The sequence below is a fragment of the Gymnoscopelus microlampas genome (genome assembly GCF_963454915.1).
Source record: "Gymnoscopelus microlampas genome assembly, chromosome: 21".
Taxonomy (NCBI): Eukaryota; Metazoa; Chordata; class Actinopteri; order Myctophiformes; family Myctophidae; genus Gymnoscopelus; species Gymnoscopelus microlampas.
In genome coordinates this window covers 8,945,603-8,951,602 of record NC_139958.1, presented here as the reverse complement: position 1 = coordinate 8,951,602, position 6,000 = coordinate 8,945,603, and positions in this window count along the sequence as shown.

Sequence of the window (6,000 nt, the reverse complement as noted above, 5' to 3'; positions counted from 1 at the left end):
TCAGTAGTTTCGTTCCCTACCTATGTTGAATGCACTTATTGTAAGTCGCTTTGGATAAAAGCGTGCAGACCTGTATGTCTCAGAGTTACAGACCTATAAGGGTCAATTTGGAACTCCCTAGGAATCGTTTAAAGGGGACTGTTAAGGAATCGGACCGTTAAGAGGGAATCACTAAGGAACCGGAATCGTAAAGGATTCCAACCCTAATCCTCTAGGAGTTTGACTCTCTCAGGACAGTTACATTCTTTTTAAAGATTTATTTTTGGGGCTTTTATGCCTTTATTTATAGGACAGTAGGCTGACAGGAAATGGGGAGAGAGAGATGGGGAGTGACATGCAGCAAAGGCCGTCGGGATCGGGACTCGAACCCGCGACACGCTGAGCCTATAGGTCTCAGGACAGTTTTGACTGGTGAGGTGGGCTATGGTTGCAATGAAAATGGCAAAGAGGTTTGGCAGTTTGACACAATGATGTAGCCCTGCTTGCCAGCAGCATCCGCTCTGGAGAGGGCTGTTATAGGTTCGCCACATTGCCAACTGCCGTTGCCGTCATGTTCCCATGCAACAGATGCAAGAATCTTCAGATTCGTGTCTGGGCATCCATCCGATCTTGGAGAGGGTACACCCAGAGGGCAGGCCGTTTCACTGAATCATAGGCCTTTATGAGGTTGATTAATGCCACGTATAGCAGTGGTTGTTGTTCTCGACATTTATCTGTAGCTGACGAGCTGTAAAAATCAGGTTCCACTGGCAGAACGAGAGCCGCATTGCGACTCAGGGTGGATCTCTCTCTCTCTCTCTCTCTCTTTCTCACACACACGCGCGCACGCACGCACGCACGCACGCACGCACGCACGCACGCACGCACGCACGCACGCACGCACGCACGCACACACACACACACACACACACACACACACACACACACACTCACACTCACACACACACGCTCAAAACACATTACAATGTTAAGCTGATCAACTTAATCTGCTGGGAACAGTATGTTAACCCTTACATGCTGTATGTGTGTGTGTGTGTGAGTCGATCAAGGCAGAAAAGAACACAGGATTATATTTGTTCTTTCTCTCCAATATCTTTCTTGTTGGATAGTGGTACAGTAGTAGTACTAGAAGTAGTAAGTAGTAGCAGTAGTTGTTGTAGAAGTATCAGTTTTAGTAATTGTAGTATTATTAATAATAATAATAAGGGTAATAATAATAAGGGTAATAATAATAATAATAATACTTAGTATGTAATACTAATAATAAAGATTATACATGTTGTTGTTGATAGTAGTAGTAGTAGTAGTTCTTCTATGAGGTAGTCTTTTTGAGCAAAACCTTTTCAAAATGGCAATATCTAACAGGCATATGCAAGACACAAAAGTAACGACAAGAACATAAAAGGAAAATAATTGGTATGGGGGATTAAATTGGGGGATTAAATTAATAATAAATAACATTTTACAACACAAATCTTGAGGTCCCTGACACAAAATATATTCAGATGGGGTTCCGTGGCCAAATACATATCAATTCCAATGTCCTTGGCATGATAGTGTTTGAGACCCACTGCACTAAAAGTTTAACAACATTTGACAATAAAGTTTGACTGTTATTTTGGGCTTGTTTTTATAGAACTGGTTGTGTGACATACACAAATGTATGGTCACATTTTTGTTTTTTTATGAATGTTATTTGTATTTTTGAGAGCCTTATTGTGTATTGGAATGAGCAGGGAACTTATATTTTAGGAACAGACCTATCCCACTTTTCGCCACAAGGTGGCAAATTCGCCTGTTAGACAGGTAGTTTTAGGTGGTCAGGTGACATCTTTCTTCAGATGAACAAGGAAGAGAGAAAAGACAACACTAAAACTGACTTTGTCTCCCGTTTCCCCCCTGTTTGTTCAGGTAAATGAAGTATTAGAACATTAAACATGTTCAATATGAGCCCTTTATAATATAAAACAAAGGTTGCCTTGGTTTTATGACAGAAATTTCATGATTTTGTAATAGTTTACAACCATAGCAAGCACCTACTATAGCCACCACTGTTGCTTGTGACATGAAATGTTTTTATTTAAAGACATAATGCGTGATTATAAACAAGCCTTTAGTTTTGTAAAGTTTATAAAGATTGCTATGTCTGAAGATGAGTGATCAAAAGTCAATGAAAGTGAAAGCCATTTAGAGAATGTCAGACTTACTAGGCTATTGTTGATATTAATGTCATGCTATAGGCTTGCAATATAATATAATAATTTATATCAGCCACATGTGTGCTTCTGTCATTGGCTAACCCCTAGCTAAAGGCTAGCTAAAGGCTAATTGTAAATAAGCTCATCATAAGTTTAGCAAATGTCATGCTAGCAAGCTACTTGTCTGTGATTGGCCGACCGCTAGGCTGTAGGCTATATATTAGCACACCCGGCTAACCAGCTTGTCCTTACAGTAATATCTTTGTCATATTCCATTAGCTTCAATGGTGACATGCTATAATAACATGCTATGAGCAAGCTTTCTCTCTGCTGTCATTGGCTGACCCCCACTTTGCCTTCAGCTAATTGGATGACACATTTTTAACAGGTGACCGTTGAAGTTAGCTTTGGGCTGGTGTTAGCCAACCAGCTGGCGGCTACCTGACCCATCGACATTAAACAGGGAGATCTCTCTCTCTCTCTCTCTCTCTCTCTCTCTCTCTCTCTCTCTCTCTCTCTCTCTCTCTCTCATCTCTCTCTCTCTGTCTCTTGTGCCGTTGCCAGGGGCAACCCCCATCCCCCTGACGACATGCCTCAGTGATCTCACACACACACACACACACACACACACACACACACACACACACACACACACACACACACACACACACACACACACACACACACACAGGAGAGAAAATGCAAATATGTTCTATTAATGCAGTACTTATATAAATCATTCATTTATTCATCCTTCTCCTCTCCCTATCCATCTCTTCTGCTCTTTTTTCTCTTCCTCTCCTAACCTCTGCCCTTCTCCTCTCCCTTCCTCTCCTCATGTCAAATGACTCAACTGTTGGTTATCATCATTTGCTTTATAAACTATTTACAGAACATTTGAGACCAGTGGTGGACAAAGTACTCAACCCCAGTAGGGCTACTTGAGTCAAAGTATCTAATACTCCTGGTCAAATATTACTCAACAAGAAGTGAAAGTTCCTCTGTCAAATGTGTACTTTAAAAAAATACATAGTATTCAAGGACAACTTATTCAAGACTGATATTGGCCTTCTAAAGCGTGAGGGAGCTGAGTTTTTTCTATTATTGTTTTCGTTTGTTTTTAAAATTTGTATTTGGGAGAAAAAAAAAGTCTCCGCCAGGAGACTTTGGACAACATTTGAAGGAGTAATATACATTTATTTTTGAGCAAAAATCGGCCTCCTGGTGGCGCTATAATAGGGCAATCTTAAAAGGGTGGCATTTGTTCCTCAACGTAGTGCGAATGTGCGTGCAAAGTTTCACCGCAATCGGACGCTGCGTTCATAATTTGCGGCATTTTGTTCAAAATGGGCCACGCCTGCAAACTTTAGATGTGAATTTTAGCCAATCAGGATGGAACATGAAAGATCTAACAGATCTGTCTTGATCAAATACGTGTGTTTTTAATGAATGGTTAAAATGGAGTTCAAAGTTACAGTGGAGGCGTGTCTGATAAAATGAATATCAAATATCTAAATGTTGAATCAAGCAACCTACTGTAGAAACTGTCCGGGGTGCAAACAAAATCCTGAGTAAGATGTTAAAATGTCCCAGTGTTTTAAAGTGAATTGAATTTAACTCTGAGAAAGGAGAACCAACCTGTAAAGGTTCAACTCCTGATTTTAGACCATCCATCTAAAGCATCCCTTAATCCCGTAATAATGAATGATCTCATCTAATTACTGAATTAATTTGAAGCACTCTGTAAAATACAAGTTCAATTTGAGGCTGCCAGGACTCAATTTCTCTCCTAAAAGTTGTAGAAAATGTTCAATTCATTAGTAAGAAGAGTAGAGTAGATCTTAAAGGTTTCTTCAGATTAGGCCTGGTGGATTCATTGATCATTTGAGATAAATGGAGACTATTATATGCAAGACACCTGCTTCAAGTAATCAGAAACAACAGTTAACTACTTGAACCCCAGCCTGCCTACTCTGAGGGGGGTGCATTTCTCCTTTCCGACATGTCGCCTTTCCGACGTTGACGAACCCTATACCTAACCCTAACCCTAACCCTAACCGCACGCGGAAGCCACTAGTCGGAGTGGTGAGATGTCGGAATGGAGAGTGAACACCCTCTGAGGGTAACATTCAACCAAAATAGCCGATCTACAAGCGGCTATTTTTCACAACTACTGATGTTGCGTTGCGTTGTGACACGTTGTGAGCATGTAGACAGTGTTAATTTTGACAGCAAATTTTGATTTAGTTTAGTCATAGTCTTTTGAATAGAATTTTATTTAGTTTTAGCCATACTTTAGTCATCTGAAAAGGTTTTGTTTTAGTCTAGTTTTAGTCAACTAAATCTACAGTTGATTTGGTCGACAAACATGTCGACCAAAGGCGATGCCTTGATGGCGTCGTAATGGCTGATTTTACACTTGGTTGCATCCTGAAAATAGCCGATCTACAAGCTCACAATACGTCGTGCTGCGACGCATTGTGAGCTTGTAGATCGGCTAATTTCAGAGCGACAACAAACCGAGTGCAACCAAACATAAAAGAGATTTTGTGTTGTGGCAAAGAGATTTTGTGTTGACGGAAAGAAAGAGGTCCAAGTATAGTTGTACGTCATGTCTGTTTACTAAGAATAGAGGGTTTAAGTGGTTACAATCGATCTTAAAATCTCCCAAACTGATCATTTCAGAGTTGATTTATCTCTGCCATATAATCAATAGATCTAGATATAGTAGATGTAGTAGATCAGCTGAAGGAGGTCTATAAATCCCCTCACAACAATGGAATAAAATAGACCCATTATTTATCTTTAGAGTAATAAACTCAAAACATTTGGGCACGCCATAGTAACAGCAGGTAAACAGAAAAACAGGATTTCACTTACAGATGGCCATCACTCCACCTCCCAATTCTGTCAATTCTAAAAAGATTACAGTAATTTAAGGCTAGCTTAGAGTCAATAGGCCTAGTGCTGTTTTCTATCTCCACCAGGCCGGGATCGGCAGAGATTATGCTTTTGCCCCTGTCTTACACACACACACACACACACACACGCACACGCACACGCACACGCACACACACACACACACACACACACGGACGCGCACGCACGCACGCACGCACGCACGCACGCACGCACACACACACACACACACACACACACACACACACACACACACACACACACACACACACACACACACACACACGTGTGTGTACATTTTGAATACCTTACTTTTACATGTAACAGAGTATCTCCACATTGCAGTATTGCTACTTTTACTTACATAAGAAGTCCTTTTACCACCAGTGTGTGTGTGTGTGTGTGGCTAATCTCAGAAATCAGCTGGACTGAGTGATCAGAGTGAACTGTGCACGTTGCCACCAGGCCGCTTTATGTGTTGGCCTGTAACTTTTGAATTGCACGTCGTATATCATCAAAATGTATTTTTCCTTTGTATTCTGTCTATTGCTCAGCAAGAGGAACTCAGTGGGGGTTCATTCCCGAGGTCAAAAAGGCAATAGAGAGCCTTTCTCTTTGCCGACAGGGTTTTAAGGCTGCCAGGACCAACTACTGACATCAGTAGTTACTCTGTTGAGTCAATTTTAGATGTCAGTCAATTTGGAGTACAGCTCACAGGCTGACATTGCAGGAGTTCATTTATCAAAGTTTCTATTGATTCAACTCAGTTCTGATATGGAGGAGCTCAGTGGCTGACACCATTATGCTGACCGCCGTGTTTGTCTTTGGTGTTGAGTAAACAACAACAACTCCCGGACGGGCCGCGAGGCTGCTGCTGCTGCTG